A 17,846-nucleotide genomic window follows, 5' to 3' on the forward strand; every position below is an offset into this window, starting at 1 on the left:
CGTGCTTGCAGAGCAAAGCCCTAAAACAACGTTTCTTAGACAACGGTGAAAGCCACTCCAATTCTGGGATTTGAAAACCACTACACTCAAAGATGTAGAAATAGAATGAATGGGGGGAAAATCCTGGATAATACTGGGTTTCTTTTTCAAAAGCTGCAAAACAAATTCACTAGGATTTTAAAAAAAGAAGAAGAAATACATACACACACTCACACCCCTCCCCCCCCAAAAAAAACCAACAGTGCAAGAAGCTGTAAGGGAAGGAAGTGAGCAGGATGCTGGGGAGGGAGGAAAGAAAAGGCAGTGAGCGCTCTGGGAAAACAGAGGCGAGCCAGCACTTCAGGGGACCTTGGAAATGAGATACTCATGGGCCAGTCTGGGAAAACGCTGTCAATAAATAGTCTAGCCCCAGTGAAAATCTGGCTTCTGTCAAGAGGAAGATGCCAACTGGCTCTTAGGTCAGACAGATCTGAGCCTCTTGGGGAGCTGTGCTGGCACAACAGGGCTCAGAGAAGGTAAGCTGGGAAAATTCTTCCAAGAAATGGCCGGATGTCCTCTTACTGTCTCACCGAGATAATGTGTCATGATCATTCCTTTGCAAAACACGTTGAATTGCACGGTGACAACGTGCCAAGCAGATGAAGACTGTGCCTGCTGTCAGCCATCACTCTGTGTAAGCATAAACTAGAAGAATGGCATTTTACTTTGCAGCCAAAAAGCTATGTTTAGGGAAACAGACTAAGGATAACATCTGACATCCTGTTTACTTGCATTCTTGAGCAATTCTTTTTCTGGACCTGGTTCCACTACTTCCAATCCAGCTGCAGTGCCCTTAGCAAAGGCTCAGACACAGTCATATCGGCAAGTGAAAAGCACTTGCAAACAGAATTTTCGAGAACAAAAGAACACTTGTCCTCTGTCTATACTACAGTCTGAAGGTTGATGTTTCCCCAACAAGAAACACTTTGCTTAAAAATATTGCTCTGGAAAAAAACTGGTCGATAACAAGAGATCTACACTATTCTTAAAACATCTTCATAACCAGTTATAATAGCCACATGACTAGGAAATTTATGATAAGGCCAACAGTATAGCCTGATCTGGGCAAATGCATGGTACTCACCATCACTACCCTCTGGATCCTGCTAATTTTCAGAATCTCTTCAACACAGTGACAGGCATCTACTACTAAATAATCAGCTTAGATAATCCTGCTACATGTTTGGGGAACTTCCCTGGTAGTCCAGGGGCTAAGACACCACGCTCCCTATGCAGGGGGCCCAGGTTCCATCCCTGGTCAGGGAACTAGATCCCACATGCCACAGTGAAGATCCCACATACCGCAACTAATACCAGGTGCAGCCAAATAATTTTTTTTTTTAATATGGCTACATTCTTTCAAAGTTTCCGCTTTTTACCTTGTCGTAACAGTTATCCAGACTTGACTATTGTCATTTGTTGATCTGTCTCCTCCACCAGAATGTAGCCTCCGCTACGGGAGGGGTCTTGTCTGCCTTAATGAACACTGTCCCCAGTAGAGTGCCTGGTACACAGCAGACATTTTTAATGACTTAAAACCAACATGTTTTCCTTGCTGATGATTTTTGTACTTTTACTGAGATATAATTGACATAATGAATCACACATAGTTAGGATGTATGATTTAATGGATTTTGACATATGTATACATCCCATGATACAATCATATACACACACAGAATTCAAAAATTTTTCTGTCATTCCTAAAAATATTATTGTGCCCTTTCAACACCATCTTCCCTCCCTTCCCTTAAAATCCCAGACAATTAGCAATCCTTTTTCAATCCTATAGATTAGTTTGCATTTTCTAGAATCTTGTATAAATGGAATTATACAGTATAGAACTTTCTGTTGTCTGGTTTCTTGCAGTTAACATCATCACTTTGAGATTCATTCATGTTGTTGTATCAATCAATAGTTCTATAAGAAAGATTTGACCTCCAGATATTCAGTTTGATATAATTATATTTATAAGCAAGTATAGTCAATCAAAAGTTTTCACTGACTTTTGATCCATGATCAAATCTATGTAATGGAAATAAAACCAAAATCCATGTATTGATCAATGAAATTCTTAAATGTAACCCGCTTGAATATGCTTTGATATCTCATTTGACCAGTTTTCTCACAGCTGTTCATCAAAATTGTATTCTACAGACAAACAAATCCAGCAGTATTATTGAGGTATCACTTACATTTTTTGTTGAAAAATAAAGCCTGGGTAATTTCAGGAACCCAGCCTTGTTCAAAATAGGCTTGAGCCCACTGGGGTTATCGGAATGAAAATCTACCTCATTTTAAACATTGGCTATCGCAAATGACTGTAAGCAATACAGTAAAATCAGAAAGGCAAGGCCATCTCAAAGCAGAAGAAACACTTCTGCTAGTATAAAGATTGGAAGTTAGGGTTGGTACGGGCAAATGTCAAGAAAGCAAGGCATTACAGGACAGTAGCAACAATATGGGTGAAATGACTAACTATGGAACCCAGGAAGTTAGAGTGAAGGGTTGAAAGACAGGAGATCACAGCGGCACAAAGCACAGGCTTTACATAAGAGTATGAAAATATGCAATACTATACAAAAGTTACCTTGTCAAGCTTGCAAGAAGAGAATGGCAGAAGTAAAGGTGGATAAATGTATTGAGAACTTGCATGAAATTACCTTACTGACTCATTTAATTCAAGCAGAAGCCTAAATTTTCTCTTCCATCATATGAATATTAGAGTCTATCCATTTTGATGAACAACATTATCTGCTCTCCTTCTGCTATACAGAAACCTAGCAATTGTTTTATCTGAGCACACAGTCCAGTTCAGTTGCTCAGTTGTGTCTGACTCATTGTGACCCCATGGACTGCAGCATGCCAGGCCTCCCTGTCTATCACCAACTCAAGGAGTTTATTCAAACTCATGTCCATTGAGTCGGTGATGCCATCCAACCATCTCATCCTCTGTTGTCCCCTTCTCCTCTCGCCTTCAATCTTTCCCAGCATCAGGCTCTTTTCAAATGAGTCAGCTCTTCGCATCAGGTGGCCAAAGTATTGGAGTTTCAGCTTCAACATCACTCCTTTCAATGAATATTCAGGACTGATCTCCTTCCCTGGAGGCTCAGAGGTTAAAAGCATCTGCCTCCAATGCGGGAGACCCGGGTTCGATTCCTGGGTCGGGAAGATCCCCTGGAGAAGGAAACGGTAACCCACTCCAGTATTCTTGCCTGGAGAATCCCATGGACGGAGAAGCCTGGTAGGCTACAGTCCACGGCGTCGCATAGAGTCGGACACGACTGAGCGACGGAACGGAACGGATCTCCTTTAGGATGGACTGGTTTGATCTCCCTACAGTCCAAGGGACTCTCAAGAATCTTCTCCAACACCACAGTTCAAAAGCATCAATCATTCAGCACTCAGCTTTCTTTATAGTCCAACTCTTACATCCATACATGATTACTGGGAAAACCATAGCCTTGACTAGACGGACCTTGGTTGGCAAAGTAATGTCTCTGCTTTTTAATATGCTGTCTAGGTTGGTCATAGCTTTCCTTCCAAGGAGCAAGCATCTTTTTATTTCACGGCTGCAGTCACCATCTGCAGTGATCTTGAAGCCCAGAAAAATAAAGTCTGACACTGTTTCCACTGTTTCCCCATCTATTTGCCATGAAGTGATGGGACCAGATACCATGATCTTAGTTTTCTGAATGTTGAGCTTTAAGCCAACTTTCACTCTCCTCTTTCACTTTCATCAAGATGCTCTTTAGTTCTTCTTCACTTTCTGCCATTAAGGGTTGTGTCATCTGCATCTCTGAGGTTACTTATATTTCTCCTAGCAATCTTGATTTCAGTATGTGCTTCTTCCAGCCCAGCGTTCCTCATGATGTACTCTGCATAGAAGTTAAATAAGCAGGGTGACAATATACAGCCTTGACGTACTCCTTTTCCTGTTTGGAACCAGTCTGTTGTTCCATGTCCAGTTCTAACTGTTGCTTCCTGAACTGCATACAGGTTTCTCAAGAGGCAGGTCAGGTGGTCTGGTATTCCCATCTCTTTCAGAATGTTCCACAGTTTATTGTGATCCACAGAGTCAAAGGCTTTGGCATAGTCAATAAAGCAGAGATCTATTTCTGCTTTATTGACTAAGCACACAACATGACACCAGATATGAAATCGATTTCATAATAACCTTGAACATTGAACTTTCTGAAAAGATGTTTTAAATCTGTTTTCTAAACAGGATAGTGACTTTGAATTTCTATAATCTTGGTATTGTATTCAAGTAATATTGCTCAGATTTGTTATAAGGTAGCCAGTGTGTGCTCTATTTTGCAAACTATATTTTTTGCAGATTTGTTCAAGTTAAAATTATACATAGATTTCCTAAGATAAAGTGGAACATAAATTATGAGCAAATATTTTAAAAAGATAAAGCAACTATATGCCAGTAAAAATTAATTTTAAATTTATTAATTAATTTAATTCCCCCATTTTTTTTTGAAATTTGAACTAAAGCTGTACTTTAGTTAATAATATTGTACCACATGTTAATTTTCTGCTTTTTTTTTTAACAATGTGGTATTTCTCTATATTCTCAGAATTGGATTAGAAGTTTCAAGCCTTATTCAATTTTTTTTAGAATCACTAAGATATAAACTTTCTAGACTTTTAGCAGTAATACTGGATGCCAAAACACATGGAACTATACCAAAATTTTGAGTGAATATGAGTTAAAAATGTAACATTCTATTCATACTAAGTCAAACAAGTGGAATCAAACTGTCATAAACTTTTTAGCTGGGAAAAAGTTGATAAGTTTTCTAAAATATATATGTTATACATATATTATATATATGTGTACAAAAGCTTTTATACTATGCTTAATAGATAAAGGCTTGAGAAAAAACATCAAAAAAAAAAGAAAGAGACAGAGAAATTGGAAAACATAAACTAAATGAAATGGGAGCACTGAAGTTGATTTTTTCAAGTTGAAATTACATATAGATTTCACCTAAAATAAAGTAGAACATAAATTATGAGCAAATCAAATTTTTAAAAAAGATAACACAACTATCCTCCTATAAAAATTAATTTTAAATTAATTAATTAAATGCCCCCCACAAAATTTTTTTAGTATAGTGCTCTTTATTTTTTTTTCAATTAATTAATTTATTTGATTGGAGGATAGTTATTCTACAATATTGTGATTGTTTTTGCCATACAAAGAGCAAAGTTTTCTGGTTCTACTTCAGATCCTTAATACCACACACCTTGAGGCACTGAAACTGCCTCATCACTGGCTTTCCCCCTTTATCCTCTCATCTTAATGAATTCCCTTGCAGAGCACAGTTTGGTTGATTTTCCAAAAACACCTCTGTAATAGTTTAATATTCCTGCTCAAAAACTCTCAAAGGCTCTCCATCACCTAAAGCAGTGATTTACAAATGACAACGTACAAAAATAATCACCTCTTGTGATGGAGGGAGGAAAAAGGCATGAGAGTGGAACTTGTGCCAGTTGGTAAACTGGTAATATTATATTAAAAATAAAAAGACCTACAACAAATAAGGCAAGTGTTAACGTTTTTTAAAACTGGTTTCTGGGTACATTGGAACCCATTATGTTATTTTCTTTACTTTTCTGTGTTTGGAATAAATATAATTGATTTTTGAAATTTTAAATCTAGGACACTTGTTAAAAAGATTTGGGGCCTCAATTCCCTAAGACCCCAGTTTAGAGGATCTGCAGTGGGACAAAGGCATCTGTATTATTAAAGTATCCCCTTGATTCTGAGGCAGTGGACCAAGGTCACACTTGAAGAAACAAGTTGTTTTATAACCTTATGCTCCACCAAAATTTCTGCAAACACCATTGATAATTTCAGTATTCACAAGAACAACAGTCCAACTGCATGACCACTCAGTTTCTTGACCTCCTGTACCTGTAATTGATATAGTACCTCTCAGTCCCTCTTTTTGCTGTGAAAATGGATCTGGGGCCTTTCAGGCTGTGTTCCTTTGCCAGCAGGTTTGATATATTTTATCTAGTGGTGGAAAGATGTGGCAGGAAGAAGGGGCTTTACTTCCTGTTTCCTGTGTGCCTCCTCCATGGGCTTCTGGTGAGACCACCCCGCTACCCACCCCACCCCCGCTGACACCCTACCCCTACCCACCCCACCCTCCACTTTCCTAGCACCCACCTTCTGTGCACTGGCTTCCTCAATGCACAGTGGGTGGCAATTTCCCCTGGCACCACCCTTGGGTGGTTCTGTAGCGGTGTTTCTGGTGAGACGCCTCCCCTGTGAATGGGAAACATCCTAGAGAAGCACATTTTCAGCCCGTTCCAGAGGGTGGATGTCCAGCAAGTTCCTCTGACTCAGCACACCACAGGCACCTTCTCTAACAAGGCCTGGATCTCAGCTATACAGGGAAAGAGAGATTATCACAGCTCTGTGAGTAGTGGCTATTACATATTGTTTTTATATTGTCTACCATTGTATATTATATCTGCTCTTCCTATATCCTTTTAGAGTTCTCTTGACTTCTTACCAGTCAGTCTGTTATTACTCCAGTCCCCCGTTATCGTTAGTAATTCTTTATGTTAAACTTTTCCTGTTAAAATACCCCCGTGCTTTCTCTGTCCTGATTGGACCCAGACTAACATGCTTCATCATCTTCAGTGAACTCACCTCCACTTTAGCTAACCGCTTGCAAGGTCACACCTTGTACTTGGTCATCAAACAAACTTCTCTGCCTCCTGCATCATGAATTCAAGCACTACATTTTCTAACCACAACCAACTGTTTTTTCAGCTTGTTTATTCAGTTACTCCCAGTACAATTAGTCCTTAGCCACATAGCGATCCTCAAAGCATGGTTTTCTAAGATGATTATACAAATTTACATTCCCACAAGCAAGGTATGATTTCCCGTCACTCCATATCATAGCTAACATTCCATATTACAGCCTTTTTAATTTTTTAAAAAAATTTTGTGGGTGTGAAATTTACTCTTGTATGATTACTAATAAGGTTGAGCCTTTTTTTTTTTAGCTGCACCACACACTTGTGGGATCTTAGTTCCCCAACCAGGGATGGAACCCAGGACCCCTGCTGTGAAAGCACAAAGTCCTAACCACTGGACCATCAGGGAAGTCCAGAGAATTTTTTTATACGTTGATTGGCCACACATATTTCCTCTTCTGTAAAATCTTTATTCATTTCTATTGCCCATTTTTTACTAGATTGTTTGTCTTTTTGTTATTGATTCATAAAATTTGTCATACTGGGACTCTATGCTTCCAATGTGCAATGGGAAGGGGAACAGGTAGGGGGTATCTGTGTTTGTTCCCAGGTCGGAGACCTAAGATCCATAAGCCGAAGTGTGCAACCAAAAAACCTTGTGGATACTAAATCAATGTCAGTTATTTGTTTGCAAATAATTCATTCTGTAGCACATTTTAGGAAACAAAGGTCCTCAATTTTTTAAATAAGATAGTTTATCTCAAACTCTCATGTAAAACAAATGCAGAATTTGGCAGTCCAAGGCTAGCATGCAGCTTCCTTGTCATCAGAGATCCAGGATGTTACTTTTCAGTTACTTTGCCATTTTTAGCTTCCCACCTCATAGTTCAAAATGATTCTTTGTGTGAATTTGGATTAAGCAGTGGGTTTGTTGTTGTTGTTGTTGTGGCTGCACAACATGTGGGATCTTAGTTCCTGGACCAGGGATCAAACCCATGCCCCCAGCAGTGAAGGCACAGAGTCTCAATCAGTGAACCACCAGGGAAGTCCCCACAATGGTTTCTTAGATACCACACCAAGGCCACAAGCCACAAAAGAAAAGAAGAGATAAACTGGTCTTTCTCAAAACTAAAAATTTTATCCTTCAAAGGACACCATCAAGAAACTGAAAAGACAGCTCACAGAATGGGAGAAAATATTTGCAAATCATATTTCTGATTAGGGACTTGTATCCAGAATATATATATTTAAAAAAACTCTTACAGCAACAAAGAGACAAATAGCTAAAAATGGGTAAATTGTCTGAAGAAACATTTCTCCAAAGATATACAAATAGCTAATAAGCACAAGAAAGGATGCTCAACATCATTAGCCCTCAGGGAAACGCAAATCAAAACCACAATGAGATTCCAGTTCACACCTATTAGGATGGCTATGTTAAAAAAAAAAAACAAACACAGACAATAACAAGTGTTGGTGTGGCTGTTGCGAAATTAGAGCCCTCATACATTGCTGGTGGAAATGTCAAATGGTACAGCTGCAGTGGAAAACAGTTTTGCAGTGACTCAAAATGTTAGTATAGTTATCATATGTGCTAACAATTCCACTCCAAGAGAAATGAAAACATGTCCACATAAGATCTTGTACACAAAGATTCATAGCATCATTATTCATAATAGCCAAAAAGTGAAAACTCAAATATCTATCACCTGATGAATGGATAAATAAAATTTTACAAGTGAATGTTATTCATTTTATAAAAAGAAATAAAGTGCAGACACATCTTACACATGGATGAACCTTGAAAACATTATGCTAAGTGAAAGAAGCCAGTCACAAAAGATCATATATCGTATGATCAGTTAAATGAAATGCTCAGGATAGGCAAATCCACAGAGATAGAAAGTAGAACAGCAGTTGCCTAGGACTGAGGTGAGAGTTGAGGGGAAATAAGGATTGACTGCCAATGGATATGAGTGGGACTTCCAGGCGGGGAGGGGAAAGTGAAGAAAATATTTTAAAATTGATTTAGTGATGGTTGCCCAACTCTGTAAATATACTAAAAGGCATTGAATTGTACAGTTTAAATAGGTAAGTTATACACTATGTTAATCATGTCTCAACAAAATTGCTATTTTTTAAAAGGCAATTGTGGGACTTCCCTGGTGGGCCAGTAGTAGGACTCTGCACTCCCACTGCCGACTGCCTGGGTTCAATCCCAGGTCAGGGAACTAAGATCCCACAAGCTGTGAGGTGCAGCCCAAAAAAATAATAATAAAATAAAAAGGCAATTGTGATGAGCAAAAAAATAAAAATAAAACAGACTGCTTGGACACTAGTCATGATGTTTGCATTCCAGCCAAAGTCAGGATGGAGGACTAAAACTGAAACGCCTCCCTCCCTACACACAGTTTAATAAGGAAAATGTACAACTTACTGAAAGACTGAGGGAATATGATGATCTCCTTTGTCCCCACCATCTAGATTTAATCATTGGAAACATTCTGCCATATTTCACTTCCTAAATAGGTGCAGTGGCTATATTTTTGTAAATAAATGATTAAATAAGTTGCAGACATCCTATCACCCTGTTGCTGCTGCTGCTGCTGCTGCATCACTTCAGTCGTGTCCGACTCTGCGTGACCCCATAGACAGAAGCCCACCAGGCTCCCCCGTCCCTGGGATTCTCCAGGCAAGAACACTGGAGTGGGTTGCCATTTCCTTCTCCAATGTGTGAAAGTGGAAAGTGAAAGTGAAGTCGCTCAGTCGTGTCCAACCCTTAGTGACCCCACGGACTGCAGCCTACCAGGCTCTTCCATCCATGGGGTTTTCTAGGTAAGAGTACTGGAGTGGTTGCCATTGCCTTCTCTGTCCTATCACCCTAAATAACCCTAAATACTTCAGCATGTCTCTCCTCAAATTAAGGATATTTTCAACATAACCAAAATTCACTAATGCCATCCAATTTTTAATTCATATTAAGACTTCCCCATTTGTCCCTAAAATGTCTTTCAGAGATTTTATTTTTCAACACAGCATCAAATCAATTTGCCCCTCCTCGTGTTGTAGAACTGAATTTGCCTCTAGGCAAAAATCTAAGTGACCATAGGGTTCTTCCCCATTTGTTTCCCTTCTCTTGGGGATCAATGTCTTGTACTGCTGGTTGTCTCAATTTCTGGAAAGAGTTGTTTCATATATTCTGACTGGTTTTCAAGTTGTTTATATTGGGAGGACAAGGCCATACCACATAATCCTTCATGGGTAGAAGCAGAAGTTGGCTTAGCCTACTTTTTTTTGTGTGTGTGTGAACCATTTTTAAAGTATTGAATTTGTTACAATATTGCCTCTGTTCTATGCTTTGATTTTTTGGCCACAAGGCATGTGAGATCTTAGCTCCCTCACCAGGGATTGGCCTGAACCCCCTGTATTGAAAGACAAAGTCGTTGGGGGTTTTTGGCTGTGCTGGGTCTTTGTAGCTTTTGCGTGGGCTTTCCCTAGTTGTGGTCAGAGAAGGCTACTCTTCGTTATGGTGCATGGGCTTCTCATTGCAGTGGCTTTTCCTTGTGGAGCACAGGCTCCAGAGCATGTGGGCTCAGTAGTTGTGGTGCTGGGGCTTAGTGCTCTGAGGCCATGGAATCTTCCCAGACCAGGGAATGAACCCTTGTTGCCTGCACTGGCAGGCAGATTCCAATCCACTGCACCACCAGGAAGTCCCAAAAGGCAAAGTTTTAACCACTGGACTGCCAGTGAAGTCCCTGGATCAGTCTACTTTTAATTATGTCTTCTATATCATACAACAAGTGAGACCTAATATAGTTTGTTCTTGTTCACTTATAATCGCTCTTTAGATATTAAGGATACTAACTTTTTGATACATATATTTTAAAATTGCTTCCTGGTTAGTATTTGCCTTTTTTATATTTTATTAATTTCTTAGCAATTACTGTAAGAAATTTTAAATTTTATACATAATAAAATATACCAATCTTTTCCTTTATGATGTACTTCTTTTATATCATGCCTAAAGTTCTTCCTCAAGATCATTTTAGAAACTTATCCTAGGAAAATAATGATAAGTTTGGAAGATTATAAAATCACAATCTACAGAACAAAAAAAAGTTCAGAAATTAGGTTTCATCAAAATTAAGAACTTTTGTTCTTTGAAAACCCATTTGAAGAGGATGAAAAGACAAGCTACAGACTGAGAGAAACTCGTACAAACCGTATATGTGATAAAGACCTACTATCTAGAATACATGTTAAAAGTCTAAAGCACCTTTTAATACATTTTAAATTCAGTGTTAAAAAATAAACAATCAAATAGAAAATGGGCAAAAGACATAAACAGCTCTTGAAATAGGACATGTGGATGACACATGTCCTATTATAACACAATAAACACATGAAAAAGATGTTAAGTATCATTAGCTACTGCTGCTGCTAAGTCTCTTCATTCGTGTCCGACTCTGTGCGATCCCATAGACGGCAGCCCACCAGGCTCCCCCGTCCCTGGGATTCTCCAGGCAAGAACACTGAAGTGGGTTGCCATTTCCTTCTCCAATGCATGAAAGTGAAAAGTGAAAGTGAAGTCGTTCAGTCGTGTCCGACTCTTCGCGACTCCATGGACTGCAGCCTACCAGGCTCCTCCGACCATGGGATTTTCCAGGCAAGAGTACTGGAGTGGGGTGCCATCACCTTCTCCAATCATTAGCTACTAGGGAAATGCAAATTAAAATCACAGTGAGATCTGACTACACACATATCAGTAGAGCTAAAATAAAAAAACAGTGACAACACCAAATGCTGCTAAGGATGCAGAGAAACTAGATCACTCCTGTATCGCTGGGGGGAATGTATAATGTTGCAGCCACTATGGAAAAGTAGTTTGTGGGGGAAAAAAAGTTGTATGGCAGAAACCAATATGACATTGTAAAGCAATTATCCTCCAATTAAATATTTTTTTAATGAAAAAAAAGTTTTTAGTTTGTTAAAAAACTAAACATGTACTTGCCATCTAACCCGGCAATTATACTCCTGGGAATCTATTCCAGAAAAAATAAAAATCTCAATATCTATACATAAATGTTCACAACAGCTTTATTTGTAGCAGCCCAAACTGGAAATAAACCAAATGTCCTTCCTTCAACAGGCAAATGGATAAACAAACTGTGGTCCATCCATATCATGGAATCCTACTCAGCAATAAAAAGGAGCAAACTATCGAAACACACAACAGCCTACATGGATCTCAAGTGAATGATGCTGAATGAAACAAAAACCAATCCCCAAAAGTTACATAGTGTATTATTTCATTTATATAACATTCTTGAAATGACAGATACCCACAGGTCTCACAATGCCAGAGGTACAATATACACGTTAAAAAATATATTTATTAATTTGGCTGTTCCATGTCTCAGTTGTGGCATGCAGGATCTTTTAGTTGCTGCATATGGGGTCTAGTTCCCTGACCAGGAATCAAACCCATACTGCCTGCCTTGGGAGCTCAGAGTCTTAGCCGATCCTTCCCTTAGGATCATGAGGGAAGTCTCTAGATTTACTTTAGTATCTCACACCTTGATTGGGCCTTTAGCACTACCAAGTAATCTTACTGTATTTCTCTAGTTCACTTACTGTTCCACTTTATCAGAAGATTATTGAAAACACTGGATTCTCTCATAAGATCTGCATCTTCCTCTCTACGCTCCTCACTCCCAGATAATGATTTTGACTATTTAACTGAGAAAATAGAACCAGTTATCTCCCCTTCTCCAAGTCAACCACGCTATCTGCCTCTGTACTCATCTACTCTGTCAACCCTCCTGTTACAATCAATGAACTGTCAGTGCTCCTAGTGAAGATCAACCTCACCCACTCAAGGACCTGGCTCTTGCAATTATCCCCCCTATTTCCTGCAACAGTATTTTCTTAGTCTGCTACTATAATAAGGAATAAAAAATCTTATTCCATATTGGATTCATTTCTTTTCCTTTAACCTTTGTATTTTATTCCTTTTGCTACAAGTTAATCACTAAAGCTAAAGCTGAAACTGCAATACTTTGGCCACCTCATGCGACGAGCTGACTCACTGGAAAAGACTCTGATGCTGGGAAAGGTTGGGGGCGGGAGGAGAAGGGGACGACAGAGAATGAGATGGCTGGATGGCATCACCGACTCTGTGGACATGAGTTTGAGTGAACTCCGGGAGTTGGTGATGGACAGGGAGGCCTGGCGTGCTGTGTTTCATGGGGTCGCGGAGAGTCGGGCACGACTGAGCGACTGAACTGAACTGAACTGAATCACTAAAGAGATGTTGCCTATAACTTCAGTTCAGTTCAGTCGCTCAGTTGTGTCCGACTCTTTGCGACCCCATTGACTGCAGCACGCCAGGCCTCCCTGTCCATCACCAACTCCTGGAGTTTACCCAAACTCATGTCCACTGAGTCGGTGATGCCATCCAACCATCTCATCCTCTGTCGTCCCCTTCTTCTCCCACTTTCAATCTTTCCCAGCATCAGGGTCTTTTCAAATGAGTCAGCTCTTCGCATCAGGTGGCCAAAGTGTTGGAGTTTCGGCTTCAACATCAGTCCTTCCAATGAACACTCAGGACTGATCTCCTTTAGGATGGACTGGTTGGATCGCCTTGCAGTCCAAGGGACTCTCAAGAGTCTTCTCCAACACCACAGTTCAAAAGCATCAATTCTTCTGCACTCAGGTTTCTTTATACTACAACTCTCACATCCATACATGACCACTGGAAAAACCATAGCCTTGACTAGATGGACCTTTGTTGACAAAGTAATGTCTCTGCTTTTTAATATGTTGTCTAGGTTGGTCATAACTTTCCTTCCAGGAGTAGGAGCTGACTGTGGCTCAGATCATGAACTCCTTATTGCCAAATTCAGACTTAAATTGAAGAAAGTAGCGAAAACCACTAGACCATTCAGATATGACCTAAATCAAATCCCTTATGATTATACAGTGGAAGTGAGAAATAGATTTAAGAGACTAGATCTGATAAAGTGCCTGATGAACTATGGACGGAGGTTTGTGACATTGTACAGGAGACAGGGACCAAGACCATCCACATGGAAAAGAAATGCAAAAAAGCAAAATAGCTGTCTGAGGAGGCCTTACAAATACCTGGGAAAAGAAGAGAAGCAAAAAGCAAAGGAGAAAAGGAAAGATATAAGCATCTGAATGCAGAGTTCCAAAGAATAGCAAGGAGAGAAAAGAAAGACTTTCTCAGTGACAAAGAAATAGAGGAAAACAACAGAATAGGAAAAACAAGAGATCTCTTCAAGAAAATTAGAGATTCCAAGGGAACATTTCATGCAAAGATGGGCTCGATATAGGACAGAAATGGTATGGACCTAACAGAAGCAGAAGATATTAAGAAGAGGTGGCAAGAATACACAGAAGAACTGTACAAAAAAGATCTTCACGACCAAGATAGTCACAATGGTGTGATCACTCATCTAGAGCCAGACATCTTGGAATGTGAAGTCAAGTGGGCCTTAGAAAGCATCACTAGGAACAAAGCTAGTGGAGGTGATGGAATTCCAGTAGAGCTATTTCAAAACCTGAGAGATGATGCTATGAAAGTGCTGCACTCAATATGCCAGCAAATTTGGAAAACTCAGCAGTGGCCACAGGACTGGAAAAGGTCAGTCTTCATTCCAATGCCAAAGAAAGGCAATGCCAAAGAATGCTCAAACTACCGCACAATTGCACTCATCTCACACGCTTGTAAAGTCATGCTCAAAATTCTCCAAGCCAAGACGCGAGAGAGGCCCGGCTCTGGCGCAACCGACCACGTGCAGAATCGTGGCTGAGATGAGCTACCCCGTGCCCAGGGTTAGGGCGGTGGCCAAGAGGAGCTGTACCACGTCCAGGAGGCGGTGGCTGCTTGGGCACCGGAGGGCCGAGAGGAGCTGATCCACATTCAAAGCAGGAGGGGCGGCCTTGAGGAGATACCCCTCATCCAAGGTAAGGTACAGTGGCTGCACCTTGCTGGAGCAGCTGGGAAGAGATACTCCACGACCAAGTGGAATATAAGAATCCAGTGTTCGACGCCCGGCTCCCGGCGGCGCAGACGCGAGAGACGCCCGGCTCCCAGCGGCGCAGACGCGAGAGACGCCCGGCTCCCGGCGGCGCAGACGCGAGAGACGCCCGGCTCCCGGCGCAACCGACCACGTGCAGAATCGTGGCTGAGAGGAGCTGCCCCGCGCCCAGGGTTAGGGCGGTGACCGAGAGGAGCTGTACCACGTCCAGGAGGCGGTGGCTGCTTGGGCACCGGAGGGCCGGGAGGAGCTGATCCACATTCAAAGCAGGAGGGGCGGCCTTGAGGAGATACCCCTCGTCCAAGGTAAGGTGCAGCGGCTGTGCCTTGCTGGAGCAGCTGGGAAGAGATACTCCACGACCAAGTGGAATATAAGAATCCAGTGTTCTGGGGAGGAAGGAACAAGACGGCGAGACCACTTTCTTCCCCACAAATTCATCAGAAGAACATTTGAACGTGGAGTAAAGTCCACAAAACAACTTCTGAATACTGGCAGAGGACATCAGGCTCCCAGAAAAGTAGCCCATTGTCTTCTAAAGGAAAGAGAAGAAATCCAGCTCCACCCACCAGAACACTGACACATGCTTCCCTAACCAGGGAACCCGGACAAGTCACCTGTCCAACCCCACACACAGCGAGGAAACTACATAACAAAGAGAACTCCACAAACTGCAAGAAGAGGGAAAGGACACCCCAAGCAAAGCAATATAAGCAAGATGAAGAGGCAGAGAAATACCCAGCAAGTAAAGGAACAAGATAATTGCCCACCAACACAAACAAAAGAAGAAGATATAGGGAATCTACCTGATAAAGAATTTCGAATTTTGATGGTGAAAATGATTCAAAATCTTGAAAGTAAAATGGAGTTACAGATAAATAACCTGGAGAAAAGGATTGAGAAGATGGAAGAAAGATTTAATAAGGACTTAGAAGAAATAAAAAAGAGTCAATATACAATGAATAATGCAATAGATGAGATCAGAAACACTCTGGAGGGAACAAACAGTAGAATAACAGAGGCAGAAGACAGGATAAGCGAACTAGAAGATAGAATTGTAGAAATAAATGAAACAGAGAGGGAAAAAGAAAAACGAATTAAAAGAAATGAGGACAATATTAGAGACCTCTGGGACAATGTTAAACGCTCCAACATTCGAATCATAGGAGTCCCAGAAGAAGAAGACAAAAAGAAAGACCATGAGAGAATACTTGAGGAGATAATAGTTGAAAACTTCCCTAAAATGGGGAAAGAAATAATCACCCAAGTCCAAGAAATCCAGAGAGTCCCCAACAGGATAAACCCAAGGCGAAATACTCCAAGACACATATTAATCAAATTAACAAAGATCAAACACAAAGAACAAATATTAAAAGCAGCAAGGGAAAAGCAGCAAATAACACTCAAGGGGATTCCCATAAGGATAACAGCTGATCTTTCAACAGAAACTCTTCAGGCCAGAAGGGAGTGGCAAGATATACTTAAAGTGATGAAAGAAAATAACCTACAGCCCAGATTACTATACCCAGCAAGGATCTCATTCAAATATGAAGGAGAAATCAAAAGCTTTACAGACAAGCAAAAGCTGAGGGAATTCAGCATCACCAAACCAGCTCTCCAACAAATGCTAAAGGATCTTCTATAGACAGGAATTACAGAAAGAGTGTATAAACTTGAACCCAAAGCAATAAAGAAAATGGCTACGGGATCGTACTTTTCAATAATTACCTTAAACGTAAATGGGTTGAATGCCCCAACCAAAAGACAAAGGCTGGCTGAATGGATACAAAAACAAAACCCCCATATATGTTGTCTACAAGAGACCCACCTCAAAACGAGGGACGCATACAGACTGAAAGTGAAGGGCTGGAAAAAGATAGTCCATGCAAATAGAGACCAAAAGAAAGCAGGAGTAGCAATACTCATATCAGATAAAATAGACTTTAAAACAAAGGCTGTGAAACGAGACAAAGAAGGAAACTACATAATGATCAAAGGATCAATCGAAGAAGAAGATATAACAATTATAAATATTTATGCACCTAACATAGGAGCACCGCAATATGTAAGACAATTACTAACAAGTATGAAAGGGGAAATTAACAATAACACAATAATAGTGGGAGATTTTAACACCCCACTTACATCTATGGATAGATCAACTAAACAGAAAATTAACAAGGAAACACAATCTTTAAATGATATAATAGAAGAGTTAGACCTAATAGATATCTATAGGACATTTCACCCCAAAACAATGAATTTCACCTTTTTCTCAAGTGCACACGGAACCTTTTCCAGGATAGATCACATCCTGGGACATAAATCTAGCCTTGGTAAATTCAAAAAAATTGAAATCATTCCAAGCATCTTTTCTGACCACAATGCAGTAAGATTAGATCTCAATTACAGGAGAATAACTGTTAAAAGTGCCAACATATGGAGACTGAACAACACGCTGCTGAATAATGAACAAATCATAGAAGAAATCAAAAGAGACATCAAAATATGCATAGAAATGAATGAAAATGAAAACACAACAACCCAAAACCTCTGGGACACTGTAAAAGCAGTGCTAAGGGGGAAGTTCATAACAATACAGGCACACCTCAAGAAACAAGAAAAAAGTCAACTAAATAACCTAACTCTACATCTAAAGCAACTAGAAAAGGAAGAAATGAAGAACCCCAGGGTCAGTAGAAGGAAAGAAATCATAAAAATTAGGGCAGAGATAAATGCAAAAGAAACAAAAGAGACCATAGCAAAAATCAACAAAGCCAAAAGCTGGTTCTTTGAGAAGGTGAATAAAATTGACAAACCACTAGCCAGACTCATCAAGAAACAAAGGGAGAAGAACCAAATCAATAAAATTAGAAATGAAAATGGAGAGATCACAACTGACAACACAGAAATACAAAGGATTATTAGAGAATACTATCAGCAATTATATGGCAATAAAATGAATAACCTGGAAGAAATGGACAAATTCCTAGAAAAGTACAACTTTCCAAAACTGAA

General features: G+C 40.1%; 1 long non-coding RNA gene across 1 annotated transcript; it reads left to right on the forward strand.

The window, feature by feature from the left end:
* Positions 1-6,234: 6,234 nt before the first annotated feature.
* LOC148773456 (uncharacterized) lies at positions 6,235-12,713 on the forward strand. The gene is made up of 3 exons (XR_016036960.1): positions 6,235-6,478; positions 9,338-9,603; positions 11,918-12,713. It is a non-coding gene; the product is annotated as an uncharacterized LOC148773456 (long non-coding RNA).
* The last annotated feature ends 5,133 nt before the right edge of the window (positions 12,714-17,846 follow it).

Source organism: Moschus berezovskii, chromosome X, assembly GCF_049115385.1.
Source record: "Moschus berezovskii isolate FMDL1 chromosome X, NW_MosBer_1.0, whole genome shotgun sequence".
NCBI classification, from domain to species: domain Eukaryota; kingdom Metazoa; phylum Chordata; class Mammalia; order Artiodactyla; family Moschidae; genus Moschus; species Moschus berezovskii.